The following is a 12,253-nucleotide window of genomic DNA, read 5'->3' as shown; positions in this document are numbered from 1 at the left end:
CAAGCATTTAACCTAGCATATTCTCGATGCTCAAATGTTTGTTGGAGAAATGATTTAATGAGAGGTTGGCAGAATTCATCACTGAAACTCTCAAGAGTTGATGTATGGAAAAGCTGACTAGCTGAAAATCTTAATAAAATTTTTGGCAAAACATTGAAAGCAAATATGGGACCAACGTCACTGACTTTTCCTCTTACATATACAAAAAACATATAAAGGTGATGAAATGGCTAAAAAAAAAAAAAACATAACTCCATCATTTTTACTCACAGCTACTGCCACTTGAAGGAATACTTGCCCAAGTGGCAGATGAAGTATGAATGGAATACATGGTTTGAAAAAAATAACTCAGATTGCCCCATCTCAGTAAAAGAGAGGTTATTACCAGAAATATCTGCATACAGGAGTCATGTCTAAAAACAAAAACTGGAAAACTGAAGCTATTCAAATACAGTTTGATAAAGTTTCTGCAAATAAATATCTAAACTTTAAACAATTGCAAAAAATCCCCAGAATTCATTGCAGTTATGAAATTATCTTTATCCAAGGATCCACCTGGAAAAATGTGAAAGGATTTATAACTGGCTTCTTAGAAGAGAAGCCAATTTCAAGAATAGAAAAGGAGCTCTAGACAGGACCGAGATAGAAGAGATCTCCACTGCCCTTAGTTCAGTAATTAATTCCACAACCGCACATTTAGATATATTTATATGCTATGTTTCTTGTCTTTTGTATTTATGCTTAAGTCCTCCGTTTAAACATTGTGTCTTTCACAGCATGTCTTTTCTGTAGTCAGTAACTCTTTTCTTACCAGGCAAGAGGAAACAAAACTCACAACCCTGAAAACGGAGACGAGATCAGCTCAATCTCCTCCTTATGCTTTCTGTTTCCTTGGTTCTGCTCTTCTGTAAAAAAGAGAAATCTTCTCTTCCATTCATGTATTGAACTCATGCAGTCGCTATCAGCTCTGCACCCCACAATTAATCACTTTTAATCAAGCTTGAGGAAAAAAAACTGTGACATAATTGGACATCTGATCCAAGAGTCTAAATTGTCTTTTGTTTGGCTCACTGGTTTCCATAGCTTCTCTGAATCCTCGGTGTCGCTGAGTGTGGTGGACATACATGTCGTAGGTATTCAGAGCTTCCTTGATGTGAACAAGGCAGGACAAGAGAGATCTATCCTTGTACACAGTGCAGAGTTCCACAAGGACAGCCCATTTCCTTTTGTTTTCTAATGCTGTAAAATATATATATATATATTTTTTTTCCTACAGCTCAGTGTTAAAAAACAAGATGAAGTTGTCTGAAGTTGAAAATTAAGAAAAATTCTATTTATAAATTCATTGAACTTGGTTAGATGCTCTCAAGAATCTCAGTGCTTTTGATAATTTAAATAATTACTAAATGGATACATTTTTTTCATCTGTTTTCACATCATATACCAATACTTTCATAATGGAAATAAAGCACTGTGTTTAGACTTTTCCAGTAAAATATATCCTTGTGTAGAAAGCATATTAAACTTGCAACCAAAATCTGAATTAATAGCAATGTGTAAAAATAGAACACTAACCTGGAAAGGGACTCAAGTTATACCCCTTGCACCACTTAGGAAAATGTAAACCTAGGCATGTTACTTCATCCCTTTGAGGTTCAAATTCCTATCTGAAAACTCTGAGTAAGAACATATGCCCTACCAAACTTTATGGACTAACAACTAAAAACTAATAACATATGAAATAAATGCATCCTTAAAATATGTAGATTATTGATATTTTACTTTTAAAAATTGTTCATTATTTTTTAAATAGTGTATTTTTAAAAACTGACTAGTGATGAAAAGTATATATCAAAAATAATCTCCAGACTTCTCTTACCCTAAGTCTCACTTCTGAGAGTCAGCAACTTGCAGTACCCTTGAATATTTCCTTTGCCATTAATCTCCAGATTTCTAAATAATGTGCTTATATAATTTTCGTATTTATAAATTTCATAGAATATCAACATTCTGTTATGAGATAGTTCTTTCAAATCTTCTGTTCTACCCTGTATTCCAAACTCCTTACTCTGTCCATTCAGTCAAATATTTGATGAAATTTTTGATGGTTGCATTACTGTTGACTGTGTAATATACACGGATTAAGTTTCCATTCCCATAGCTTTGTCTAGAACTATTACTCATTTTATCTATGACTCTGTAGCTAGTTTTTAACATGCTTTAACAGATCTGTAAAAGCACAATAATTGTCCCAAATGCCCAGTTACCTCAGGCTCCTTTTTTCCCCTTGGACACCACCCTTCCATACCTATCTTCCTACTCTGATTTCGCCCGGGCAGCTGTCATTAATGGGAATTCCTGCCATGATTCACCTTTGGGAATCTCTTGTTTCACGAATGCCATTTCATTCATGTTTCCTCTTTAACATTTTCTCTTCTAAAAGAGCAGATTACAGGAGACATACTGTTTTCTGACTCCTTGCATATTTAAAAATGTTATATTACATCCTGTCACTTGAGTCAACTTGGCCAACCACAGACATTTCTCTCTCCACCCTCCCTGTGTGGTCTCCTTCCTGAGAGGCCGTAGGCAACATTCAGCTGTTGTGTGCTACGGTCTTGATTCGACTGATAAGCGCACCCAACAGCATGAACCCTAGTGCGTCCCAGCCTAAACTCTGTCCTTGCAGGGATACAGGTAAGTAGCAGACAAAGCAATGTTGACCTGCTAACACTGAAAAACGTTAAGTCCACCAGCCTCCACGCCTGTGAGAGAAAAAGGAGATTTCCGGAACCCATCAAGCTCCCAATGCACAGGTTGGCATTTACCTATACACATCATTCTCTCTGTCTCAGATTTTGACATTACCTAACTTTCCATCTAATGTCTCACCCAGGGTAGGGCCACAGGTAGGCTTGCTTCTCTCCCCAAATCAGCCCGCTTACATACAATGTCATAATATCCTGAGTGAGCTGAGGTTTTAGGCTCTATGTTTCACGCCTCCACAGTCATTTTTTCTTTTATTGTGTATCTCTTTAAAATCTTCACAGAGGAGAACATCCTTTCCTTAATATCTTATAGACAACAGTTGGTATTAAATTGAATCCATCTGTTTTTTCCTACTCAGTACTTTGGGTTCCATTTTTTTTTTTTAAACGCAAACCACATTTTTCCCCTTCAGATAATTAGCATACTTCTAAAATGCTATGTTAAGTTGAATCTGCTTAGTGTATGTATGTGTGTGTGTGTGTGTGTGTATATATATATATATATATGTACATATATATATACATACATACATATATATACTTTTTTTGTGTGTCAATTTTACTCCTCTTCAATTTCCACTCCAAGGTAGAAAATGCAATACCTTCAGGGATTTGAAGTCATTTCTCCACTGACTTCAAAGACCCAGTACTGCCGTCTCACTCTGACTCCTATCTGGATGTTTGCTTGTTTTACCAGAGTGGACTTCACTAATGGGCAGGCAAATAGTAAGCTGAGCTTTTTTGAGGGTGTCCAGAAACTTCAAGGTAAGAGGGTGAAATAAGCCATTCATAAGCAGAAATAACTTTGCAAGAAGACCCAGGGTTTCAATTACTTCCCCTATTTTTGCAGTCTCAAACTTTAATATTTTATAAGTGTACTAAGAAAATTTTAAACCAAACACACAGATATAGAGACGCTTACCAAAAAAAAAAAATCTCTTTAGTAGCTAAAGGAGTCTGCATTATTCGCTAACTTAAAGAGATACATGTGATTCTTTAGCATAATTCTTACTGTTTATCATTAAAACGTAAAATGCCAATAATTCCAGCTAAATTGCAGAAAATATATCAAGTTCTGCTTGTTGGTCTGTTTTCCTGCTTCATGACAATTGTCTCTGCTTAGCCTTTATTTCTGTTTCTCATAAATCCAACTCAAAGTTACCTATGATCTTAAGACTACTTTAAACAATTGAGGAAAATTGATACCTGTCAAATAGAACTAAATATAAATATATAATCAAGAAAAGCTGCCAAATTAAAGAAGTATATAAAAGTACATGTCCAAAATCTTATATATTGACCATCTGCACAATCTTAACTCACCAGACAACTGGTCAGATTTTAACCTCATTTTTCAATGCATTTTCATTGAGTAATAGTGAGGGTAAAAGAAATTTCCAAGTTCCTGTCCTTTCTGATCCATTGATTTGCTCTATGACCTTCTGTCTTGACACTGTTGGACCCCAATTTCACAATCTATAAAACCATTCCTGTTAGATTTACTATGGGACCAATTACCTTAGTCTTCAGATACTTTAGGGAAAAGAAAAAGACGACACAATCCATCCTATCTCTTTATAGTATGCAGTTCAAAATAATGCATGATTTCTGTATTACTTATATTACTCCATAATCTAAATTTTTCAGATTAATTTTTACTTTTGTGTATTTATATCAGTTTAAAAATTTTTATTCGTGGTGATTGAAAAAAGAATCTTCAATCTAAATTTAAATAATTTAAAATACAATTGGAAAACTACAGAAAATAGCATGAAAGATTTAATGGCCAAAAATTAGCTTTCTACGATAAATTTTTCTTCTTCTCCTTGGAAGAATAGAGTTTTCTTCTAATAGCACTGAAGAAAAAGATACCTAGACTTCTCAGTACAAAATGCAGCCTCCAGGGATCCTATACAAAGACTCGAGGTCCTAGTCTCCTCTTTGCAGATATGAACATTCTTAGTTCTCTAATGTATGTGTTATAAAGTGGAGAAACTGAAAAGAAAGTTTAATGATAATGAAGATTGGACTTTTCCTCCCAAGATGCATATGCAGAATATACATTATACATCAATTTGGTGCAAAATATATCCAAGCTGAGATGTGTTATCATCTCAACTTCTTCAGTTTTTATGCCTTTACATGGCCTTTGCAAACACTGTGATGGAGACTTAGCATCTTCTCCAAACAGTCTTTGTTTGCCCTTCTTCAACCTTAAATACTGTAACATGAATACAGCAATACCATGAGAGGAGTTAATAGTCATTTCATTCATAATTCAGGACTGTTAGTCATGAGATCGGTGTAATTGAACATTTAAGTATTAGCCACTTAATATCTTCATAATGAAAAAGTTACTTTCAATTTTGTTAAAAATGAAAACTTTACATTTATTTTAATTATCAATACGTATGTTCCTTGAGTGTAAGTCAATAAAACTGGTTAAGTGGGACTGGTAAACTAAGAGAGCAAAAAGCAAGCACATATACCCCTGGTATAACCACCACTCCACTTTCAGGGTACTTTTGAGAAAGACTTCCTCACTAACCACAGAAATAGGATTAAGACAGGCTGAACTCAGATTTCCTTACCCCATGCCTAAGCTTCTGGAATCCTTGCCCCCTTCCCTCCTAAGGTCACTAACAGTAAATCACATTTCTTCTTAAAATATTTATAGGCCATTTTTGAAAAACCCAGAAAATTCTAGCAAGAAGACACAAAGTCAAAAGATACTTTATTAATGTTAAATACCTAATTTGTAACTTAGCAAGAATAAACTGGATTTCATAAAATAGATATTGGATGGGATATTCATTTTATAGTTACTGTGTAATTAGTAGTATATATTTGTATACAGTATATTTGTACTAATACAAATACAATGTAATTGGTACAGTTGAAAATGTTGAAATGCAACTGAATCAAACAATTGAAATAATATATATATAATTAATATACTTAGTAAAAGGAATTTGGGAGCACAACTTTCTTTCCACTGATAGAAATATCTCTGGGTTTAAAGACCTAAATTTTCCTAAAGCATTGCTCTCAAAGTATCTAATTGCAATTTTGTAACCCTAAGCATAAAAAAAATATATAAAATCATTTTTATGTAAATATGACCCAACTTAGTTTGAGTCTTATACATTCAGGTACAGTACTCCCAGATTCTATATTAAAGGGTTGTTTGAAGGGTTATCAAAAGTAACAACTATTTCTCTATAATACAGACATTTTAGGTTGTTTGATAATTGTTCAAAATGCTATGCTTTATTTTCTCCTCACAGATATTTTGCAAATCTCATTTCTTAGATTGACTAAAGCTTAAACATGCTTAGGTACAACTGTTACACTACAAAATATATATATTTATTTTGCTTTATTTGTATGAGAAAATTGCTATGAACAATGTAACATTTCATCACAGTTTATTGATCCAAGATTCACAGTCCCTTGATTAAATGGTCAGGAATGCCTCAGTTAAGCAAAATGCCTCATACCTCAGGTTACTGATTTACCGCTATGTTCAGTATTGGGATGTTGTTTCAAGAATATGAGTAAAAAGACAGCTTCTGGTAAATGAAATTCCAATTTCAAATTGTGTAGTTTGAGGCTAAATTATCATGTTGCCTTATTTGACCAAGCAATTAAGTTAAGATACATATTTTAAGTGTGTTGGACGCTTGCCCTCTTGCCATTATATAAAATGTCCTCAATGCTGCCTACGTGGTTTTATCATCTTAATTGTTAATAACCTCAGGAATGAACTTAACCATCTATCACCTCTATATTGTAGTTCTAGGTTGCCCTATTGTGCACCCCCACCACATTTGGGACATTTCTGATGAAGGGGACAACACAGTGACTTTCTTTTCTAGGCACCTCTCTATAAGCAATTTGATGTGCTACTTAGGCCCTCATACCTCTGCATGGTGTATTTTAATGAGTACAAGAGAGAATAAATTGTCCAGGATTTGTGTGTTCTGCTACTGTATAACATAAGGGCAACAGAAGGCTAAGCAGATTCCAGTTTTATATGATGTATGGCTAGCAATCAAGATTTTTTGAATTGACATGAGTCTACATTAGCTCCAGATTGCAATGCTCATGTCTATTGCATATGATGGCAGTTTTGTTGAAAATGTGGCAATAGTTTGGAATTTAATCTTTAATTTTGAGTGTTTTAATTTTGATGACTCTTCATGGATACTTTAGAGGCAAAATAAAATACCACAGAAGCAAAACCCTATTATGGTCACAAAGCTGTCAAAAGGAGATATGATTCCTCTTCCTTATTGACTGCCGCTGACATCAAGATTCAAGTACTATATTGATATAAAATTGAGTGATAATCTGTAGGGTAATATTGAAATAGAGAGCTATGTATTGTCTAGAGTATAAGGCAGACATTTCTTTGAAAACATTCACATACATTCACTCTCACACACACATATCCACACACAATGTTCTGTTTTATATGCACTACATCTGAAATCTACATTGGAAATAGTAAATAATAAAAGTTTTATCTGAATCAGCAGTTGTCTTGAAGGACAAATTTGTGGGTTTATTATGGAAAGGAAAATGAAAAATAATTTAAAATAAATGTGAGGATAGCATAAGATAGATCAAACAAAAAACTTCCAAATAATTATAGTTATTTCTTAGGAAGAATCATAATAAATTCCTAGAAATGTACCATCTACCCAAACTGTATCATAAAGAAATATAAAATCTGAAAATACCATTTATGAGTAAGGAAATTGAATTGGTAATTAAACATCTCCCAACAGAGAGATGTCTAGGACCAGATGGCTTCCCTGGGGAATTCTATCAACTATTTCAAGAAGACCTAATGTCAGTCCTTTTCAAACTCCCAAAAACTGAAGGGTAAGGAACACATCCAAACTCATTTTACTAGGCTGGCATTACCCTGATACCAAACCTAGACAAGGACACTGTAACAATAGAAAATTACAGGCCAATATCCTTGATGAACTTAGATGCAAAATTCCTCATCAAAATATTAGCAAGCTGAAATCCTAGAGGACACTGAAAGGATCATATATCATGGTCAAGTGAGATTTATTCCTGGATTGCAAAGATGGTTCAACTTTCACAAATTCATATCCTGACCTAATACAAGGTGGCAGAGTTAGAAGACACTGAGCTCACCTCATCTCAGGGGCACACCAAAATTACAACTATTCACAGAGCAACTATTGACACGAAAGACAATCTATGAGAAAAGATCTTCTAAAAACTAAAGATATAAAGAAGGAACCATAAGTAGACAGATAGGAGCAGAGTCACAGTATAGTCAAGGCCCACACCCCTGGGTGGGTGGCCCACAAACTGGAGGATAATTACAATTGTAGAGGTTCTTCTCAAGGAGTGAGGAGGCTGAACCCCACCTCGGGCTCCCCAGCCTGAGTGTCCTGCACTGGGAAGATAAGCCCCAAGAATGTTTGGTTTCGAAGGCTAACAGGGCTTACTTAGGGCTTACAGAGGACTGCGGGAAATAGAGACAACTCCTAAAGGGGACACATATATTCCAGGACCCAGGACAGAGGCAGTAATTGGAAAGAAGCTTGGGTCAGACCCACCCTGCTTAGAGAGCCTCCTAGAGAGGCAGGAGACAACTAGAACTCACTATGGGGACAAAAAGACACTGGAGGCTGCCGTTTTGGGGAGCTTGTTCTAGCATGGAGACATTGGTGCTGGAAGGTGACATTTTGGAATCCTCCCTCTGGATTATTAACATCAGGACACATCCACAGCCCAACCAACCAGCCTGCATTGTTATCAGGACACTTCAGGCCAAGCAACTAGTCAGGCAGAGACAGAGCCCCACCAACAGGAAGGCTGGCTTAACACCCTCTGAGCTCTCAGCCATCCCTAGACACAACATGGCCCTGTACTCCAGAGGGCTCATGACCCAGGCCTGCACACCAGCATGCAGGGCCTCGACCCTGCTCACCAGCAGGTAGACACCAGCCCCAGGACCACAGCAGCACTACAGCCTGCCTTGTCAAGACTCAGCCCTCCCACCAGCCAGCTGGCACCAGCCCCTGAACCAACTGAGCCCCAACAGCAGACCAACACCAGCTCTGAGACAATTTGGGACCCTCAGACAGCTGTCCCAGGATCTGGCCACCCTCATAAGAGGATGGCACGAGCTTTGGTAAGCCCTGGACCCTGTGGCCAGCTGTCAGGAACCAGCTCTACCTACCAGCAGTTCAGCACCAGCTCTGGGGGCCCTGGACCCTCCAGTCAGAGATCCCAGGACCCAGGCCTGCCCACCAGTGAACTGGCACTAGCCCCAGGACTCAGCTTTACATACCAGTGGGTGGCACCAGCCCCAGGATCTCCTTGAACCTGACCCCACCCAACACTGGATACAAATCAGTCCCAAGATAACCTGCACTGTCAGAACCCAGCCAACACACCAGCAGGCCGGTACCAGCCCTGAGGCCTTCCAGGCTCCAGCCCACCAGCAGGTGAACTTCAGCTCTGGAACACCTTGGGTCCCTAACCCAGTGGCCCCTGGATCCAGTGCCACCCACAGCATGCTGACACCAGCTGCAGGACACATCAGCGCCCTGTAACCAGAGACTCTAAGACTTGGCTCCGCCAACCAGCAGGCCAACACCAGTCCCAGGACCACCCACCAGCTCTGAAATACCTTCAACTCCTCAGCCAGCCAGCCTGGGATGCAGCCTCTCTCACCAGCTTGTCAGCATAAGCTTTAGGACACACCAGAACCTATAGCCAGCCATGTCAGGAACCAGCCCTACACAAAAGCAGGCCAACACTAGAATTCTAGGAACACTGCTCCCCAACTACCCACCCCAAATCCTGGTTATCCCCACCAGTAAGCCAGAACTAGTCCCAGGACCCCCTGGGGTTCTGCCATCCAGATGCCTCATGACCCAGGACTACCAAACACTGGCTGTCAGCCTCCACACAAAGCAGGGCTTGGCAACCAATTGGACAGGAGCCAGCCATGCCTACAAGATAAGCCACACCAGTCAGACCATGTGGGACCCATGCAGCCACATAAGGAGAACCACTAGAGCATATAGCTCTGGTGACCAGAAGAGAGTGTGCTGCTAGGACATAAGAGCTTCTGTAAAGGGCAATTTCTCAAAGACAGGGAAATTTAACCAGCCTACAATATACATAGAAATAAAAGCAGCAAATTAGGAAAAATGAGGAAACAGAGAAACATGTTCCAATGAAGGAAAAAGATTAATCCCAGAAAGAAAATTAAGTGAAGTGGAGATAGGCAATCTACTCAATAAAGGGTTCAAAGTAAGAATCATAAAGACAATCAAAAAAACTTGGGAGAAGAATGAATGAACAGAGTGAGAAGTCAGATGCTTTTAACAAAGAGTTACAAAATATAAAGAAAAACCAAACAGAGAGGAAGAATACAATAACTGAAATGAAATATACATTGGAAAGAATCAATAGTAGATTAAGTGATGCAGAGGAATAGATCAGCTAGCTGAAAGACAGTAGTGGACATCAAGGAACGTGAACAGAAAAAAGAAAAATTTATGAGGATAGTTTAAGAGACTTCTGGGAACACTAAGCATGGTAATATTCACATTATAGGTGTCCCAGAAGGAGAAAAGAAAAAGGGGCTGAGAACATATTTGAAGACATGATAGCTAAAAACTTCCCTAACCTGGAAAAGGAAAGAGATATCCAGGTCCACAATGCACAAAAACTCCAAAACAGGATCAACTCAAAGAGGGCCACACCAAGAAAGACACATTGTAATTAAATTGGAAAAAATTAAAGATAAAGAGAAAATACTAAAAAGCCACAAGTTACATACAAGGAAACTCCACAAATGATTAACTGACGTTTCAGCAGAAACTTTGCAGTACAGAAGAGAGTGGTATGATACATGTAAAGTGATGAAAGAGGAAAACCTAAAACCAAGGATACTCTATCCAGCAAGACTTTCATTCAGGTTTGACAGAGAGATCAAAAGTTTCACTGACAGGCAAAAACTAAAAGTTCAGCACCATCAAATTATCTTTAAGAAATGTTAAATAGAATTATCTAAGCCAAAAAGGAAAGTATACAACTGGAAACATGAAAATTATGAAAGGAAAAAGCTCACTGATAAAGGCAAATATACAGTAAATATAATAAATCAACCACAAATAAATTTAGTTAGAAGGTTAAAAGATAAAAGTAGTAAAATCATCTATATCCACAAAAAGTAGTTAAGGGACACACAAAACAAAAAGATGAACAATAGGATTTCAAAAACAGTAAATGAGGGGGGAGGGAAGGAGAGTAAAAATTCAGGGTAGTTTAAATGCACTTGAAATTAAAAGATCAGCAACATAAAATAATCCTCAATATAGACTGCGATATATAAACCACATGTTAACCACAAACCAAAAATCTATGAAAGATACACATACAAAAGTGAAAATAATCTAAACAATATAGTCATCAAATAACAAAGGAAGGGAACAAAAGAACAAAAAGAACTACAGCAGCCCCCAATTAACAAAATATCAATACATACGTATCAATAATTACTTTAAATGTAAATGGACTAAATACTCCAATCAAAAGACACAGAGTGGTTGAGTGGATACAAAGGCAAGATCCATATACATGCTGCCTACAAGGGACTCACTTCAGATATAAGGAAAGATAGACTGAAAGTGAGGGGACCGAAAAAGGTATTACATCAAATGGAAATCAAAAGAAAGCCAGGGTAGCAATACTTATATTAGACAAAATAGACTTTAAAACATAGATGGTAACAAAAGACAAAGAAGGACATTATATAATCAAGGAATCAATGCAAGAAGATAAAACAATTGAAATATATATGCTCCACAAATAGGAGCACCTAAATACATAAAGCAAATATTAACAGACATAAAGGGAGAAATTGAAAGTAACACAATAATAGTAACACGATAATACTAAAGGAATTTAAAACCCCACTTACATCAATAGACAGATCATTCAGATAGAAAATTAATAAGGAAACACTGGCCCTAAATGACACATCAGATGAAACTGATGTAAAAGATCTATCTATCTATATAGAACATCCCATCCAAAAGCAGCCAAATACACATTCTTTTCAAGGGCACATGGAACCTTCTCCAGGATTGATTATATGCCAGGCCACAAGACAAGTATCATGGTAAATTTAAGAAAGCTGAAATCCTATCAGTCGTTTTTTTCCTGACCAAAATGCTATCAGACTAGAAATCAACTACAAGGAAAAACCGCAAAAACAAACAAGCAAAACCACATAAACGCTAAATAATATGCTAATAAACAACCAATGGATTACTGAAGAAATCAAAGAAGAAATCAAATAATACCTTCAGGCAAATTAAAATGAAAATATAGCAATCCAAACTGTGAGAAACACAAAAGCAATTCTAAGAGGGAAGCTTGAAGTGGTACAAGCCTACCTCAGAAAACAAGAATAA

The sequence above is a fragment of the Camelus dromedarius genome, chromosome 7 (genome assembly GCF_036321535.1).
Source record: "Camelus dromedarius isolate mCamDro1 chromosome 7, mCamDro1.pat, whole genome shotgun sequence".
NCBI lineage: Eukaryota > Metazoa > Chordata > Mammalia > Artiodactyla > Camelidae > Camelus > Camelus dromedarius.
This window is presented reverse-complemented; position numbering follows the sequence as displayed.